This window comes from Anomaloglossus baeobatrachus, chromosome 3 (genome assembly GCF_048569485.1).
Source record: "Anomaloglossus baeobatrachus isolate aAnoBae1 chromosome 3, aAnoBae1.hap1, whole genome shotgun sequence".
Classification (NCBI taxonomy): domain Eukaryota; kingdom Metazoa; phylum Chordata; class Amphibia; order Anura; family Aromobatidae; genus Anomaloglossus; species Anomaloglossus baeobatrachus.
In genome coordinates this window covers 87,459,827-87,479,854 of record NC_134355.1, presented here as the reverse complement: position 1 = coordinate 87,479,854, position 20,028 = coordinate 87,459,827, and positions in this window count along the sequence as shown.

The window sequence follows — 20,028 nt, the reverse complement described above, 5'->3', positions numbered from 1 at the left end:
TCTTATGGTCAGTGGTATCCTCTCTCTCCTATAGTGTGTAAGCTCTTATGGTCAGCAGGGTTCTCTCATTGTCTCCTTTCTCTCACAGCTATTTTTTGAGTAATAACTAGAGTTGAGCGAACCTGAAGTTCGATGTTCGAAATTCAGGTTAAAAAAAAAAAACAGAGTTCAGGTTCGAAGTTCAAGAAAGTTAGAAGTGCAAACCACTGAAGTGAGTAGCGCTGTTCTTTGGTATGATTGATGCTCAGCCCAGTGCAAGCCGCAGGCAGTGTTTGAATAGTGCACACTGGGGGTAAAATCAGCGTATCGGATGTAATGTGTACAAGCAAAAAAAAAAATGCACTATGACTTATCTTCAGGAGATGTCTTATATTTTTTATTGCTGTATGTTGCCCCATTATGTCGTTGTAAGCCCCGGAAAATTTATAGTCGCGCACCTGCTGTTAATAGAAAATGAATATTCACCCATTTCCCTCCCCACAAATGCTGGCATTAGTGATTGGTGCAGTCAGAGTGCTGTACTTGCCCACTGTTAATACAAAATTAATATACACTCCTTTCCCCACCCACCACTCTGTGCTAGCATCAGTGATTGGTGCAGTCAGACTGCTGTACTCTCCCGCTGTTAATCCAAAATTAATATAAACTCCTTTCCCCACACACCCTCTGTGCCAGTGTCAGCGATTGGTGCAGGCAGACTGCTGTACTCGCCCGCTGTTAATACAAAATAAAAATTCATTGATGCAGTCAGACTGTTATTTTCTCTGCCTGATGATCACATTACAATCCTCAGACTGGCGGCGGCTCTCCTAACCTGACTGTGACAGCTACATATAAATACATGCTGTTACGCTCGAGTCAGGAGAGCCACCAGCCAGTCTGAGCATTGTGATGCGATCACCGGACAAGGAGTACAGCAGTCTGACTGTATCACTGAAAAATACATGCAAGTACAATTATAATTGATATTCTAGGTAAAATGAGCACGGTATCCACAAGAAATTAGGGTAATTTTAAAATGGCCTACAAATGGTAACAGAGAAATGCAAGTTCACAATACCGAACCGGACGCTGCTCCAACTTGACGTACAGTATGTTTTGAGCAGTTGTTTTTTCCAGACAACCTTACAGCATGTCCACTGAAATCTAGGATTGATGCTCAGTCATTTATGGCAGTTTTTCAAATCCTGACATTTTTTAATAGGGCAAATCTCCTCCCTTTTGCCCCATTCAAAACAAGACAAGAAAAAAAAAACAAAGCACATATTTGGTATTGCCGAATTTAGAAATGCCTGATCTATCGCAATATAAAATCAATTAATCTGATTGGTAAATGGCGTGGCGAGACAAAAAAAATAAAAACACCAGAATTACATTTTTTTTTGTCGCTGCAACATTGCATTAAATTACAATTACGCTAAAATTATATAATTAAAAATGTCAGTTCAAGACGCAAAAAAAAAGCTACACTACAGCCCCAGAACCCGAAAATCAGGAACACTGTGGTTCTCGGAAAATGGCTACAAAAACACAGCTCTGTTTTTATTTTTAAAAACATCTCATTTTTTTTACTTCATAGATAAAAATAAAAGTATATGTGGCACTCCTGCGGCTCAAGTCGTCACTAGGACAGCCACCTGGGGAGCAGGTTCCACTTGGGGTAGAAGTAGGAGCAAACTCACACAAACCTCGGTCAGTCTAGCTGCGACATCAGTTCTGGCAACATGACACCACCATCACTTTCTTTTCTTCTTCTTTCACGGCGCCTGCGGCTTGGAGTGGAATGCTCAGCCCAGGTTCTTCACTCCTGGAGGGGCAACTCTTAGAAAGGACATTTTCCAAACACTGGTGGCTTCTTCCAATTTTCCGAGGTTGATGGAGCCCATCACAGTGGGTGAGTAAAGACACCTGGAACCGCAGCAGCCGACTCGGACTCTTATTGCCGATGCCGGTGCCGCGCACCTCGGCGCCAATTGCCACCGCCACTACTACGCCCCTCGTCATTCTCCCCTGGGCCTGCTCCACCTGTGGAGAGCGATACAATCTTTGCTGCTTTAACTATCTGCCCCAGAGGACAGCGGCAGCAGCGGAGTCTAATCCCTGGCCGCGTACCGCAGGTGGCGTCACAAATTAATCTTCCTGAACATCCACCTCCTATCCCCTTTTATTGTGGACACCTCGGGGCTCAAAACTGGGCAGGCCACCCGGGACATGACTAAAGCGGTGCAGTCTAAGCAAGGGACTCAGCAACCTGCAACCATTGTACTGGCTTCCAGGGCTGATGACCTCCCCTGGCGGCGACGCCGGAGGACCCCGCTGCCACAAGTCCCTGACTGATACGATGCTGATGGGCAGCCGATCTGCTGGCGCTGCGACAAAGTTGGACACTTTGCCCGTGGATGTCCCTTGAGTGCCCAGAGCCAGGGGGGTGGGATCGGCTCTCTGGCACCATCAGCAGCCAAGCAAGAATAATTGTTTCATATGCAAATGTTGATGTTTTATTGCATGAAGATACTACTGACTGGTAGCTGTTGAACTGTTTGAAACTGTTTATTAATGATGCCTCCTGTAAAGGGAAGAATGTTATTTGTTATTGCATATCAAAAATTGCGGTGTACTAACTTTGTTTAGTTGCAGCCCGGGAGTGCTGCCATTTGCTGTGGAGGAATGTGGCGCCCCTGCGGCTCCAGTCGCCACAGAGTACTGCACCTCATTTACGGTGCGCTATTCACCTCGGGTAAGGAGTGGGTTAATCACCGGTGTTCCACATTCACACTTTACATACAGCTTAGGAGCCTTCTCACTGGGGAACTGGACAAGGGTAGGCAGGTGGGTTGGCCAACACGAAGCTTGGGAGTTTCCCGGTCACTAGGACAGCCACCGGAGGGGCGAGTTCCACTTGGGGTAGAAGTAGGAGCAACCTCACACAATCCTCGGTCAGTCTAGCCGGGACATCAGTTCTGGCGACATGTCACCACCATCAACTTCTTCTCTTTTTCTTTCACAGGGCCTGCAGCTTGGAACAGGAAGCTCAGGCTGGGTTCCTCACTCCTGGAGGAGAAAATTTAGGAAAGGACTTCTTCCAACTTATCTGAGGTCAACGGGGCCATCACAGCAGGTGACTGGTACTTCCCGGGCGAGCGGCATAAGAGTGAGTAAAGACAACTGGAAATGCAGAAGCCAACTCGGACTCTTATTACTGGCGCCGGCGCCCCGCGCCTTGGCGCCAACGGCCATCTCCACTACATCGCCCCTCATCTTCCTCCCCGTGGCCCTTTCCACCTGTGGGGAGCGATAGCATCTTGGCTGCTATTACCAACCGCTCCGGAGGACAGCGGCGGCTAATCCCTGGCAGCGTACCGCAGGTGGCGTCTCAAATTAATCTCCATCAACATCCACCTTCTATCCTCTTTTATTGTGGACACCTCAGGGCACAAAACCGGGCAGGCCACCAGTGACATCCCAAACCCTCCACATGAGTAACAGGTACGAGACAAGACCTGGACCCCCTGCCCCCTAGGTGCTGCTTATACAAGTTTGGTATCTACGAACTTTTACCAACCTGTGACATCATACCTGCCATATAGTAAACGTGGTAAATAAAAAAAACAATGATGAAATTGCACTTGTTTTGCAGTTTCATCACACTTGGGATTCTTTTTCCTGTCATCCAATACAGCATGGAGCAGAATGAATGGTGTCTTGCAAAATAAAACTCGTCCTGCAAAACACAAGCCTTCATATGGCTATATTGATTGAAAAATAAAAAAGATATGGCTCTTGGAAGAAGAGGAGGAAAAAACAAAAACGAAAAAATGGAAAATTGTCCAAGACTGAAGACGATCTTTCCTAAAAAAGAAAAAGTCCATAAACTTCGACAACAATGTTGTTGCTGCTGTACCTTTGGGATCTATGGTCTTTGTATTCTATCACAAAACACAAGGGGTTCACAAAGTGAGGTGGATCCTCCAAGTCCAAGGTCTGGGTGGGCACATGTGTCCAGGGTGTCGGAGCAGCAGGCAGTAAGGTACACAGGACACAGACAGTGAACCGGGGAACTAGAAGCCAGGAGATGTCTTCTAGACAGGTTTCAGAGTTGCTGAAGTCCACAGTCAAATAGGAGCGTCACAGAGACTGCAGACAGGTTGCAGAGTTACTGAAGTTCCAAAACTAACAGAAGGTGTCTTGGAGCCTGTAGACAGATTGTAGAGTTACTGAAAGCCACAGGAAGACAATAGGTGTCTTGGAGACCACAGACATGTAGCAGACAAAACTCTCTAGTTACAAGAAAGTCTAAGTACCATGGAAGCCACAAGCGGCTAGGAGACATCCTGGAAATTGCAGGTGGAAAAGATTCCTATAAGATTGGGAACAGGTAGCAAACAAAACACTGGACTAACAAGAAAATCTGAATACTATGGAAGCTGCACATGTGACGCCCTGGCCTATCAGGTCGTCACAGGGTATTGTGCAATCTGCCCTTCTGCACAGTATACGCATCCTCCTTGGTTATGGATTCCTGTCTGTTGGTGTTGCTAAGAGCCAAGCTAGTCAAAATCCTAGGAACACTTTGCACCACACCCACCAAACACGCTATTGGGGGGCTTGAAGGGAATAGGGCCACCCACTTGGGGGGTTGGTGAGGGAGAGAGAGAAGAGTGTATGGAGAGAAAAAGGAGAGGAGTGAGGAGGTCAGGAGCTGGGCTCCTTGTAGAATCCTAGGTGGCAGACGTTGGTCTGGGCCTGGCAGGAGCTGGAACCCCGGTAGCAGGGGATCGTGTCAAGGGGCACAGATCTGCCAAGGAGGGCAGCCGATGGCCTTAAGCCATCTCCGGGCAGGGGCCAGGGCTTGACGGGTTACGTGGACCCTAGGCCGGGAAGTAGCTTCACGCAGCCCGGTAATTTACCCAACGGGGGTGAAGTCTTCAGGATTCATCCCTCACCCACTCCAGAATAGGGGTACTAGTGCACCGATGGGATAGGACTCTCCCAAATACAGTCCAGAAAATCCCAAGCGTGAACCCTGAGAGCAAGCTCACTCTGTTAGCCATATGGGTGAGTGGGACCCGAATAGTTCCATACTACAGGGTCCATATAGTGAAGAAGGTGCCACGGAAAGGGTCACAGGCTAACAAGCAACACCAAGGGGCACGGATCCACGCGTACTGCCTCCCTGCTGCAGAGGTGCTAAGAATTCTGGTTTACAAGCTGTCGGTGTCAGTATTCTTGGACTAAGTGAGTACGCAGAAACCCTTTCCTCCCCAACGGCACCCCTTCACCACCATCACCGGGCTCCGGGGAAAAAAACACCTACTCACGGAGGGGTTAAACATCTTGCTGCCTTACCACCGCCACCGGAGCATCCCGAACAGCAGCGGTGGTACCCCACCTTACCATGCACCGTGGGTGGCGTCACGAACTTCTAACCCCCCTGTACATACTCCTCCCCTTAATTGAGTGGCCACGCGACCCCCCTTGAGGCACCACAGATCCGTGTACAGACCAATGAAAAGTGCTTCTAAAAGGCATGAATGCCAAGACACTGATGTGTGTCAAGCAAACCCTTAAAGGGGTTTTCCCATGTAAAAGTTCATTTTAATCAATAGATTTTGGATTAATAAGTAGTTCCACAATTGGATGTGTTTAAAAAAAATGTTTCTATGCTGAAATAATTTTATATACACTACAGTTCAAAAGTTTGGCGTCACCCAGACAATTTTGTCTTTTACTTGAAAAATCACACTTTTATTTTTCAAACTAGCTGTACTACCCGGCTTCGCCCGGGTTAATAACTGCTGTTAACAAAATAGAATGTATTAACAAAAATGTATACTGCACACAAAAAACACCAAACAAATAGATATAAATGTAATTATAATGTCTGTCTCCCCCTCTGTATATATCTCTCTGTCTCTCTCTCTATCTCTTTGTCTGTCTGTCTCTTTCCATGTCTGTCTCTGACTGTTTCTGTCTCTTTCTCCATCTGTCTCAATCTCTTTCCCTGTCTGTCTATCTATCTCTTTCCTTGTCTATCTATCTCTGTCACTTTCCCTGTCTGTCTCTTTCCCTGTCTGTCTCTTTCCCTGTCTGTCTCTTTCCCTCTTTCCCTCTGTCTCTTTCCCTGTGTCTGTCTCTTTGTCTGTCTCTTTACCTGTCTTTGTCTGTCTCTTACCCTGTCTGTCTCTTTCCCTCTCTTTCCCTGTCTGTCTGTTTCCCTGTGTCTGTCTCTGTCTCTTTGTCTGTGTCTGTCTCTTGACCTGTCCGTGTCTGTCTCTTAACCTGTCTCTCTCTTTCCCTCTCTTTCCCTGTCTGTCTCTTTCCCTGTCAGTCTGTCTCTTTGTCTGTGTCTGTCTCTTTGTGTCTGTTTCTTACCCTGTCTGTGTCTGCCTCTTTCCCTGTCTGTGTCTGTCTATTTCCCTGGCTGCATTGTGACACGCCAACATTCCATTTAAGGGTGTGGCTGCGCATTCTTCTGAAGTTCTGGCTGCACTGTGGCTCCCAGCTCCATTCGCTTTAATGGAGGCAGGTTTTTTGATGAATAACTGTAAAGCGCGGGGTTAAAATTTCCCCTCAAAACATAGCCAATGACGCTCTTGGGGTCCAGAAGTGTGAGTGTGCAAAATTTTGTGGCTGTAGCTGTAACAGTGCAGATGCCAATCCCGGACATACATACATACATACACACACATACATACACACATTCAGCTTTATATATTAGATGAGTTGCATAATGAATAGAAAATATAGTCCAGACATTGACTAGGTTAAAACACGGAACACGGGGGCATCCGCTACGTCTTGAGGAAAGAAGGTTTAATCATAATCACAGACGAGGATTCTTTACTGTACGAGCAGTGAGACTATGGAACTCTCTGCCGCATGATGTTGTAATGAGTGATTCACTACTAACATTTAAGCAGAGCCTGGATGCCTTTCTTGAAAAATTTAATATTACCAGTTATGTATATTAGATTTTATGACAGGGTATTGATCCAGGGAACTAGTCTGATTGCCGGATGTGGAGTCAGGAAGGAAATTTTTCCCCATTGGAACTTGTTTGCCACATTGGGGTTTTTTTTGCCTTCCTCTGGATCAACATGTTAGGCTACGGGTTGAACTAGATGGACTTAGAGTCTCCCTTCAACCTTAAAAACTATGATACTATGATACTATGATGATGAAAAATAATGATTTTTACTTGAAATAATAATTTTCTCCTTCAAACTTTGCTTTCATCAAAGAATGCTCCTTTGCAGCAATTACAGCTTTGCAGACCTTTGGCATTCAAGCTGTTAATTTGTTGAGGTAATCTGGAGATATTTCACTCCATGCTTCCAGAAGCCCCTCCCACAAGTTGGATTGGCTTGATGGGTACTTTTTGCTGCTCCTACAACCGATCTATAGGGTTGAGATCTGGTGACTGGGCTGGTCACTCCATTACAGATAGAATACCAGCTGCCTGCTTCTTCCCTAAATAGTTTGTGCATAATTTGGAGGTGTGCTTTGAGTCATTGTCCTGTTGTAGGATGAAATTGGCTCCAATCAAGCGCTGTCCTCAGGTTATGGCATGGCATGGCGTTGCAAAATGGAGTGATAGCCTTCCTTATTCAAAATCCCTTTTACACTATACAAATCTCCCATTTTACCAGCACCAAAGCAACCCCAGACCATCACGTTACCTCCACCATGCTTGACAGATGGCGTCAGGCACTCTTCCAGCATCTTTTCAGTAGTTCTGCGTCTCACAAATGTTCTTTTGTGTGATCCAAACACCTCAAACTTCGAGTCTTCTGTCCATAACACTTTTTTCCAGTCGTCCTCTGTTCAATGTCTGTATGCTTCTGCCCATATTAATCTTTTTATTAGCCAGTCTCAGATATGGCTTATTCTTTGCTACTCTGCCCTGAAGGTCAGCATCCCAAAGTCACCTCTTCACTCTAGAAATTGACATTGGCGTTTTATGGGTACTATTTAAACAAGCAGCCAGTTGAGGACCTGTGAGGCGTCGATTTCTCAAACTAGAGACTCTAATGTACTAGTCTTGTTGCTCAGTTGTGCAGCGGGGCCTCCCACTTCTCTTTCTACTCTGGTTAGAGCCTGTGTGTGCTCTCCTCTGAAGGGAGTAGTACTTACCGTTGTAGGAAATCTTCAGTTTCTTGGCAATTTCTCGCATGGAATATCCTAGATTTCTAAGAACAAGAATAGACTGTCGAGTTTCACATGAAAGTTCTCTTTTTCTGACCATTTTGAGAGTTTAATGGAACCAACAAATATAATGGTTCAGATTCTTAACTAGCTCAAAGAAAGGTCAGTTGTATAGCTTCTCTAATCAGCAAAACTGTTTTTAGCTGTGCAAACATACTTGCACAAAAGTTTTCAAGGGATTTCTAAACATCCATTAGCCTTGTAACACAGTTAGCAAACACAATGTACCATTAGAACATTGGAGTGGTGGTTGTTGGAAATGGGCCTCTATACACCTATGTAGATATTGCATTCAAAACCAGACGTTTGCAGCTAGAATAGTCATTTACCACATTAACAATGTATAGAGTGGATTTCTGTTTAATTTAATGTTAGCTTTATTCTTTATCAGAAAATCTTACTATTATTACAACATACACTGTTATTTTTTTCCCTAGCCTTAGTATTGGGTATGATTCATTTCTCCCCATGTTATATATTTTTGTCGTGGCCAGAACTTTATAGATTCATTCAGGCTATTTTTATTATTCTTGTTTGATTTTTGCTGCTAAATTTATACATTCCCCTATTGTGCTGCTCCTCATTTTGGTTATTATTTTGACCATTTATTATACCGTGCGATATACATATATTTTTTAATCTTATTATTCAGTAAAATATATTTGATATTATTTTCATTGGCTATTTTCTTTCTCTATCGGTTGTATATTTATGGTAGCCTGAACATTGATTTTGTGTGGATATAGTGGCATATTATTGCCACTTGGTATTTATTGCCTACACTCTCTTTATTTTGGCCTATATTTGGTTGTAATAGACCATGTCCCTGTACGGTCAGACACGATCATTACACAGTACATAGCAGTGGCACACGCATATATTAGATTATCTCACCACAGGAACTTTTCTTTTAATCACATCTAATTGTGGAACTTATTTTTATTCTAAGATGTATTCAGTAAAATGAACTTTAAAATTAACTTTGTTCATGGGAAAACTCCTTAGGAAGGCCTTGGAAGAAAAAACCCGACAAGGAGCACAAGAAAGTTGGGAGGAGAGCCCAGACGCATGACAGTTGTGTAATGATAATCAACACACTAGCATCTTCTTTCTCCGATACTGTAATATCCGTGTCTTGTGCCTAACTTTCAGTAGAACGTCATAACCAATTGACAGGTAAGGGGTGAACTTGCGCCTCTCCGTATTATAGCTGCCATGATGAGTCAGGGTGGACTTGAGGTTTGCTATGGAAAGTCTGTACAAGAAATATTAACATATTTTTACTATGCATGATTATAGTATTTTCATCCCACTGCTGTCATTTTGGACTTTTTACTAACACATCTTCCCAGCAGTCCTGTGCCGTAATAGGGAATTTTCAGTATTGAGCTTGGCTCACAGACTTAGCAATTTAATCCAGTGGTTGCACTCATCTTTCTCCTAAAACCCCGGCAATATATATACTGTTTATCTCGATTTACTCTTTACTTTCCATTATAAATTATCTCAATAAAACTGTCATCACAGGTCCATGGTAATGTAAATCTGCCCCTTGAAACTTTATTATAATATAAGGATGAAATATGTAATATTAGCTTTACTTACAATTTACATAGGACTGTTACCTCTTTTTAGTGAGTAAAATGCTTACAGAAAACAGGATTGTATAAGTTAAAAATCAAGAATTATAGAAAATATTGAAGGATGTTCCCCTATATGTGTAATGCTCTATTTGCGAGTTACGGTCAAGGTTTCCTTGAAAGAAAGAATAGATAAAAATAGCAGTTTTAAAAATTCAAGTCACTTTATTCACTTTAATCTAATATATAAAGCTCAGTGTGTGCGTGTGTGTATGTGCGTGTGTGTATGTGCGTGTGTGTATGTGCGTGTATGTGTGTACACTACAGTTCAAAAGTTTAGGGTCACTTAGATATTTTCTTATTTTTGAAAGAAAAGCACAATTTTATTCAATGAAGCTAACATTAAATTAAACAGAAATACACTCTATACATTGTTAATGTGGTAAATGACTATTCTAGCTGCAAATGTCTGTTTTTTAACAAAATATCTACATAGGTATATAAAGGCCCATTTCCAACAACCACCACTCCAGTGTTCTAATGATACATTGTGTTTGATAACTGAGTTAGAAGGCTAATGGATGTTTAGAAACCCCTTGAAAAACCTTGTGCAAGTATGATAGCACAGCTGAAAACAGTTTTCCTGATTAGAGAAGCTATAAATCTGACCTTCTTTTGAGCTAGTTATTTTCATTAAACTCTAAAAGTGGCTATAAAAAGAGAACTTTCATGTGAAACTCGACAGTCTATTCTTGTTCTTAGAAATGAAGGATATTCCATGCGAGAAATTGCCAAGAAACTGAAGATTTCCTACAATGGTGTGTACTACTCTCTTCAGAGGAGAGCACACATAGGCTCTAACCAAAGTAGAAAGAGAAGTGAGAGACCGCGCTGCACAACTGAGCAACAAGACTAGTACATTAGATTAGGCCTATTTCCATTGTGAGGTAATATTTTGGAGTGGCTCGATATATATTGATTGTTTCCCCACATGTGACAGTGAACCCAAAAATTGACGTCCTGAACTGCAAGATCAAGAAAATGTGTTTGTTTTTCATGAACATCTGTTTACTGTATATTTCCCATTGTACACCATATAGGATTGAGTTGTTGATTTTTTGCCTTAATGCAAACTGAATCATGTATGTGTATGTGTTATTCATGTGGTGTTATGGAATGTCTGTGGACATGTTTTATTTATGCATTGTTCTACTATGGAATGTCTGTGAACATGTTTGATTCATATATTGTTCTATTTTAGAATAATGTATATGCAGCTCAGATGGATTCCTGTGTAACACTATATGGTGATATAATTATCTTGGTACAGATTGGTAATGGTGTTTATATTCATTGTCCTATGGGGTTCAATATGTGTGAGCTTTCTATTATTACGAGATCTTCTAATATTAACTGATTAAAGATTATGTACTGCTCCCTATAATCTATGTAAAGTTTCATTGTCTTTCCCCACCTGGCTGTGTGGTCCACGCATGCGTCGCGGGCCTTGGATTTTCTTGTCTCTCGGGCGCGTCTCTATGGTTACGGGGACGCTGGTTTTCTTACCCGGCGCCCTCTGTGGCCATGACGCGTCTGTGAGGCGGGACTTCCGCCCGGCCGGCTTCGGATGCGTCACAATGACTGCCCAATCAGCTGGGGATTGAGGCCTTTTTAACGGCACCCCCTCTCCTTTCCGGTCACGCCCCCTGACGAAGGTACACAACGAAATGCGCATCGGGCGCATTACCACCACAGTGTCTACTATCTTTTAGGTAACGTAATCTATGCTGGCTTGCGATTAGCAGTGCAGTTTACTTCTATTTTGCACCATTGCATGAGTACCTTTTGGCATATGGCTGTGTCTATGGCACCTTGGCGCCACATGTGCTGTAGTCTGACTGCGTCCTTGTTGGACATATAGGGATATATGTTGGCCCCTTATCTGACCGTAATTACTTGCTGGAATGCCTATTAGACATCTGCTGTGATTTTATAGTGGATAAATTCCGTTAGGATATATCTCCATCAGTATATATTTGTATGGTGATGTCTTATATGCATTCCACCATGTGTTATGGGGTCTATTGACACACGGACATGTGATTTCTGAGTTCCCTTGTGGTTGACTCTCGTGCCCATAGAGTAATTAACCATCCCTGACATATGTGCACAAGGGTGGATATATGCTGGTCCCTTATTTGACTGCAATTATTTGCTGGAGTGCCGATTAGACATCTGCTGTGATTCTACAGTGGATAACTTCCTTAGGATATATTTCCATTATTATATATATGTACGGTGATGTCTTATATGCATTCCACCATATGTTATGGGGATTGTTGCACACACATTTGACATGTGATTGCTGGGTTTCTTTATGGCTGATTCTCGTGCCTATGGAGTAATTTAATAATCCCTGACATATGTGATTTTATGTTGCACTAGGATATATCCTATGATCAATTTATTTGACCGTAGAACAATGAATATTTCATGATATAGACATAGCTGTATTGAATTGGTATGAATATATGTTTATCATTGTCTACTCTTGAATGGTATGCACTATAATTAATGGACAATCTTAGATACAATTGTATCCATGATGTTAACCCTATGTTATTGATGTGATAATGACATGTTTATATGTTATATTTATCAATCTATTCTAACCACGGTAATTATCGGATGGTTTACACATTAACATGGGTTTAACATACACATTCTTTATGCACTGCTTGCCAGCTATTTTTCATTATATATATAATGTTACCTTGCAACTGTGGTGATGTAAATTCGTTTTTTGCCCTTTACCCCTTCACCTGCTTGCAATTATTGATAATAAAAACATTTTTGGTACCAATTGATCGCCTCTTCTTCTAGGTTGTTCTGTAATTCTTTAGCGATTTGGTCCATATATAGTAGTCCTCCTTTGCATTTATGATATACATATATGGTACATAGATATATCCCTATGAATATGCGAATGTTTATGCCGTTATTGATACATTAGAGTCTCTAGTTTGAGAAATCGACGCCTCACAGGTCCTCAACTGACAGCTTCATTAAATACTACGCACAAAACGCCAGTGTCAATGTCTACAGTGAAAAGGCAACTCTGGGATGCTGGCCTTCAGGGCAGAGTGTCAAAGAAAAAGCCAAATCTGAGACTGGCTAATAAAAGGAAAAGATTAATATGAGCAAAAGAACACAGACATTGGACAGCGGAAAATTGGAAAAAAGTGTTATGGACAGAAGACTCGAAGTTTGAGGTGTTTGGATCACACAGAAGAACATTTGTGAGACGCAGAACAACTGAAAAGATGCTGGAAGAGTGCCTGACGCCATCTGTCAAGCATGGTGGAGGCAATGTGATGGTCTGGGGTTGCTTTGGTGCTGATAAACTAGGAGATTTGCACAAGGTAAAAGGGATTTTGAATAAGGAAGGCTATCACTCCATTTTGCAATGCCATGCCATGCCATACCCTGTGGACAGCGCTTGATTGGAGCCAATTTCATCCTACAACAGGACAATGACCCAAAGCACACCTCCAAATTATGCATGAACTATTTAGGGAAGAAGCAGGCAGCTGGTATTCTATCTGTAATGGAGTGGCCAGCCCAGTCACCAGATCTCAATCCCATTGAGCTGTTGTGGGAGCAGCTTGACCGTATGGTATGCAAAAAGTGCCCATCAAACCAATCCAACTTGTGGGAGGGGCTTCTGGAAGCATGGCATGAAAAATCTCCAGATTACCTCAGCAAATTAACAGCTAGAATGCCAAAGGTCTGCAAAGCTGGAATTGCTGCAAAGGAGCATTCTGTGCCGAAAGCAAAGTTTGAAGGAGAAAATTATTATTTGAAGTAAAAATCATTATTTCTAACCTCGTCAATGTCTGGACGATATTTTCTATTCATTATGCAACTCATTTGATAAATAAAAGTATGATTTTTCATGGAAAAGACAAAATTGTCTGGGTGACCCCAAACGTTTGAACTGTAGTGTATGTCTACTAAAGGAATCCGCACCATTGCATTTACAAACACTACATTTTGCACAGACACGCCATTTGACTCAAGGAACGCCATAGACTATATATTGAGTGGAAATTTTAACCCTGCACTTTACAGTTATTCGCAAAAAAAACGGCTTACTTACTGTTTGGATGTACAGTATGAGGTAACATTTTGGCTGTTTTGACAGTCAGCCTGGCTATTTATCAGGTGGACTATAACAACCAATCACAGCTCTGCTTCTATTTTGCTACAACTCATTAATAGGAGCTCTGATTGGTTGCTATAGGCAATGAATGACATTCTTAAGGGTACTTTACACGCTGCGATCTCGCTAGCGAGATCGCAAGCGATCATATCCGCCCCCGTCGGTTGTGCGAGCCGCACAACCTCGCTTACCCCTGTCACATGCACTTACCTACCCTGCGATGTCGCTCTGGCCGGCGATCCGCCTCCTTTCTAAGGAGGCGGTTCGTACGGTGTCATAGCGAAGTCACACGGCAGGCGTCCAATAGAAGCGGAGGGGTGGAGATGAGCGGGACGTAACATCCCGCCCACCTTCTTCCTTCCGCATTGCCGGTGGAGGCAGGTAAGGAGATGTTCGTCGCTCCTGCGGTGTCACACACAGCGATGTGTGCTGCCGCAGGAACGAGGAACAACGTCGCTAATAAGCAGAGAATGATTTTTAGTTTCAGGACGACCGCTCCGCGGCAAACGATTTTGACTGCTTTTGCGATCGCTTAAGGTCGCTCGTACTTGTCACACACTGCGATATCGTTAATGACGCCGGATGTGCGTCACAAACACCGTGACCCCGACGATAATTCATTAACGATATCGCAGCGTGTAAAGCCCTCTATAGTATAAGACAACTTATGTGTCAGGTAATATGATTTAGGTGGAGAAAGGGACAGAGAGACACTGAGAGAGATAGAAAAAGAGACAAAGACAGAGTGAAGCAAAGAGAGAGACAGAGAGAGATGGAGAGACAGACAAAAAGATAAAAGATCTTTAGGAATACTTTTTCTAAAGATCTCTTTATCTATGCTAGTGTATACAGGGATGGTTAGGCAGCTATTAGCAATATACACCCAGAACTGCTTGTGGTTCTGGGTGCATATTGGACCAGCAGGTTCTCTTTAGCTAGCACTTATCATAAACCCACGGCAGGGAATGCTATTCCTAATGGTCACTTTTCTCATCCAAAATAATAAGAGCGATTCCAGTAGCGGAATTAACTAGAATAAAACGTAATTGCTTCACTAAGGAAAAGAAATGGGTAATAATTTGGGCAGGCTAACCCTAATTGTACATCAAAAGGATAGGATGCATTATTATAAGGAAACACCCAATGCACCAACATGTTTTCTGATATTCTGGCATTTATATCAACTTACAGTTCTTAATTTCCAGCCATAAAGAACATCATACATAGATCTTTGCGTACAATATACTGTAACAAGTTAATGTTTTTTAAAAAAGAACTTAGCAAAGGTTACAAATTTTCTACATGTAACTATCCACTTTGTCTAGCTTATTGCCACAAAAGTAGCTAAAAAGCACAGAGTTTTATGTATGGTGGAAACTGGTGCTCATGCTGAACATTTGATCATGGACCTCAAACGTTTACTGCTGCTATAAAAGGAGAAAGCAATCAAACAATTTATTAATTGTAAGCAGTATCTTAGTAGGGTATGTCGATAAATGTACAGAATGTGATCTGCTATATAGAGGTTGTAGAACTAGGAACTTAAAGGTCAGGATAGGCCTCTTTCACACATCAGTTTTTTTGCCATAAGGCACAATTCGGTTTGTGCCTAATGTGACGAATCCGTCACAGATTGTGGCAAAACTGATCCGACGGATACGGTAAAAAAAACGTATCCGGCTCTATTTTTCCCTACAGGCCAAAGGTTATTTGCTATGGAGGAGAGAGAGAGAGAGAGAGAGAGAGAATTTTTTTTTGTGACCAGAAGTGAATTTACACAACGTTTGGGCATGCCCAGAAACAAAAAATGGATCCGTCGCCTGATTTCATCATTTAACAGATGACAATGGATCCGTTGTCTTCCGTTTTTTTGCCGGTCCCAAAATAGCGCTCCTTTGGATGTTGCTTCCGGCGGCCGCACAGACAACTTTTGCCTACGGATGAAACGCGAGGTCATGCGGCGCAATCCGGCACTAATACAAGTCTATGGGAAAAAAACGGATCAGGCGCCGTATCCGTTTTTTTAATCCATTTGCCGGATTGCGCCTGACGGCAAAAAACTGAGGTGTGAAAGAGGCCATAAAGGTATGTGATTGCAATGCCTTTTTGAGGCAGATTCCGCATGGATCCCGTCTAAAAAAGCACTAAAAAACACCAAAAAGAGTGATCATTTACACAGCAATATCAAAGCAATTTACTCTGCATATGTCCTGTCTTTTTTTACTGATGCAATGCAGATCTTGCTGTCAGTCACCATAACTAAATTCCTAAATACTTTTTATCAGCAAATTACAATAGTAATAATTGCATATGTGGTAGGAAACTTTATCGCACCTATTCAAGGGTAAGAAGTTCTCACTGCAGGAACTGTACTGTAATTCTGGAGATAGCAGGTAAAAGAGGCTACTCACGACCATTTGTCCTGATTTTTTTAATTAAATATTAGAGCTTTCAGGGCTGATGAGGAAAGATGAGGCTGCTCACACATCTGTCCACCCTTTTCTTTGTGATCTAGTACTGGAGATACCAGCAATGCTGAAGTAAGAGGCGGCTGCTCACATTGCAGTTCACCCTTATATTTTTATTTATTACTGGAGATGAAGAAGAGACCACTCACACTGTTGTACACACTATCTTTCTAATACTGGAAATGATGGTGGGGCTGAGGGAAGAAGATGCTGCTCACATTGCTGTCCATATTGTCTATCTGATCTAATACCGATGAGAAAGGTTCATTTGAACCAAAATGATGCCACCGGGCTATTAAAATACTAAATTGGATAACTGAAGTGAGCACTAATATATTATGAGTGCAAGCCAAAAAAATACATAGTACATAAGGATAAGGCTGGACATCAAAGTTAGATAATAGTATAATGCTATATGCATACCGAAAAACATTGAAGCATACAATGAAAAATGCCACTTGCTAACTTGAAAGTGTGAATAATGAAATGCATACCTGCCATGAATATTAGGAAAAAGGAAATATTTAGCAATCGCATTGATCAATGCAACTGAGCCCCAAAACCTCGTCAAGGTATATCTCTATATTGGGGTCCCTAGCTCTATGACCCTAAGGGCGGCTTTGCACGTTGCGATATTACACGTGCGATGTCGATGGGGTCAAATCAAAAGTGACGCAAATCCGGCGTCGCAGTCGATATCGCAACGTGTAAAACCTTTTTGATACGATGAACGAGCGCAAAAGCGCTGTTATCGTATCATCGCTGCAGCCTCCAACATTTCCATAATGCCGGTGCAGCGACAGGTACGATGTTGTTCCTCGCTCCTGCGGCAACACACATCGCTGTGTATGAAGCCGCAGGAGCGAGGAACTTCACCTTACCTGCCGCCGGCTGCAATGAGAAGGACGGAGGTGGGCGGGATGTTTACATCCTGCTCATCTCCGCCCCTCCGCTTCAATTGGCCGCCTGCCATGTGACGTCACTGTGACGCCGCACGACCCGCCCCCTAAGGAAGGAGGCGGGTCGCCGGCCAGAGGGACGTCGCACGGCAGGTATGTGCGGCAGCTTTCACTAGATATCAAACGTGCGATGGGGGCGGGACTATTGCTGCAGCATCGGTAACACATTGTTACCGATGTTGCAACGTGCAAAGCCCGCCTAACTGTGTGTCATCTCATTGCAATTAAAAACTGCTATGTGTGGAGAGGGGTAACCAAGGACTTTCTTATATAGGAGATGGAAAAAACATGGCCGAAAGGGGCGGAGTTGTGTTCACATTCAGAAAAAAACTTCATAATACTAAACCGGATAACTGAAGTGAGCACTAATATATATTATGAGTGCAAGCCAAAAAAATACATAGTACATAAGGATAAGGCTGCACATCAAAGTTAGATAATAGTATAATGCTATAAGCATACTGAAAAACATTGAAGCATACAATGAAAAATGCCACTTGCTAACTTGGAAGTGTGAATAATGAAATGCATACCTGCCATGAATATTAGGAAAAAGGAGATATTTAGCATTTCATTATTCACACTTTCAAGTTAGCAAGTGGCATTTTTCATTGTATGCTTCAATGTTTTTCGGTATGCTTATAGCATTATACTATTATCTAACTTTGATGTACAGCCTTATCCGTATGTACTGGGCTATTAAAGTCCTGTTTTTCCCTGCAATTATTCTTGAAGTGCTGCCTCTTTTTTTGTATTTGATCTAATACTGGCATTACCAGGAGTACTGAGGTAAGTCGATGCTGCTCACACTTCTGTCCACCCTATTTTCCTGAAAGACTGTACATTGTATCTCCAGGCCACAGGAGTGGAGCTTTCTACTACACATTTATACAGGTTCTTGTTCTAATATTCTAGGACAGGATTCTAACAGTGTAAGAAGACAACATCCATTTTAACTCTATAGTGAAGCATTTTGGAGTTAAAAGTATTTCGGAATTTATTCCCAACAGTTTATTTAGCTATTTATTTTCTTCTATTCCTAGAGAATATTTTTCATTGATCATTGAACCATAGAACTTGACAACCAAAGTACATATCCCACTATTATTTTTTCTTCTGAATAGTTATTATGACCACATCACATAATTAAATATAATAATTTTAAACATTTTTACAAAAACTAATTTGTAAAGCAGGTATTTTCCAATTACAATCAATATTTTTTACACTGGGAATTTAAGGAAGGGTTATCAACTGCAATATTGCCATTTGGTGTTGCAGTATGTTTCATTTATAATAGGAAGTTTTATTATAGGTATTCATTTTTTGCATTGGGAGGAATTAGTAGAGAGTTTGTGAGAATTAACATGATATAATCTATGAATAATCCATCTTTGTGCTATTATTAGTGATGAGCGAGTACTAAAAAGCTCGGGTGCTCGAAGCTCGGGCCGAGCCTCCCAAGATACTCGTGTACTCGGCCCGAGCACCGAGCCCAATGTTATCCTATGGGAGACCCGAGTATTTTTGTGAAATGACCACCGGCAGCATGTAGAAACCCTAAAAATGTCACAAAAGTCTCAGAAGAGTGCTCAAATGACATGGCATCAGCATGGGGAAGACCCCTTGAAGCATTTATCACTCAAAAGTCACAGATGTGAACAATTTTGTCCGAGTTTTACGCCATTTTTACGGACTCACCAGAAAACCTTCCAAAATGACACCAAAATGAATTTTCATGGCGGAAATGTTAAGGGCACATACCCAATAGTGAGATAGAGCTGGTGTATGTTACTTTTTGAGATTAATACATGAAAGATTTTACATGAAAACCTTGTGTGGCACTCCGATGTCCAAAACGCACGTTTTGTGCTTTTTACTAGCGATGTCGGTCATTTTTTTTTTTTTATTCTATCTCCCTCAGTCCGTCAGTCTGTCTCTCTCTGTCTTGTCTGTCCCCCTCTCACAGTCTGTCGGTCAGTTCCCCCCCCTCTCTCTTACTTACCGTTCCCCGATCACTGCCGCGGCGCTGCACAGCTGTTCAAACTCCGGTGGCTTTTCCTCTTTTGAAAAAGCCGGCCGCTCATTAATCAATCTCCTATTCCCTGCTGTCCTGCTTTTCGGCGCCTATGATTGGTTGCAGTGAGACACGCTCCCACACTGAGTGACAGCTGTCTCACTGCAACCAATCACAGCAGCCGGTGTGTGTATACTGTGCAGTGAAATAAATAATTAAATAATTAAAAAAAACGGCATGCGGTCCCCCCAATTTTAATACCAGCCAGATAAAGCCATACGGCTGAAGGCTGGTATTCTCAGGATGGGGAGCTCCACGTTATGGGGAGCCCCCCACCCTAACAATATCAGTCAGCAGCCGCCCAGAATTGCCGCATACATTAGATGCGACAGTTCTGGGGCTGTACCCGGCTCTTCCCGATTTACCCTGGTGCGTTGGCAAATCGGGGTAATAAGGAGTTAATGGCAGCCCATAGCTGCCACTAAATCCTAGATTAATCATGTCAGGCGTCTCCCCGAGATTCCTTCCATGATTAATCTGTAAATTACAGTTAAAAAACACACACACACCCGAAAAA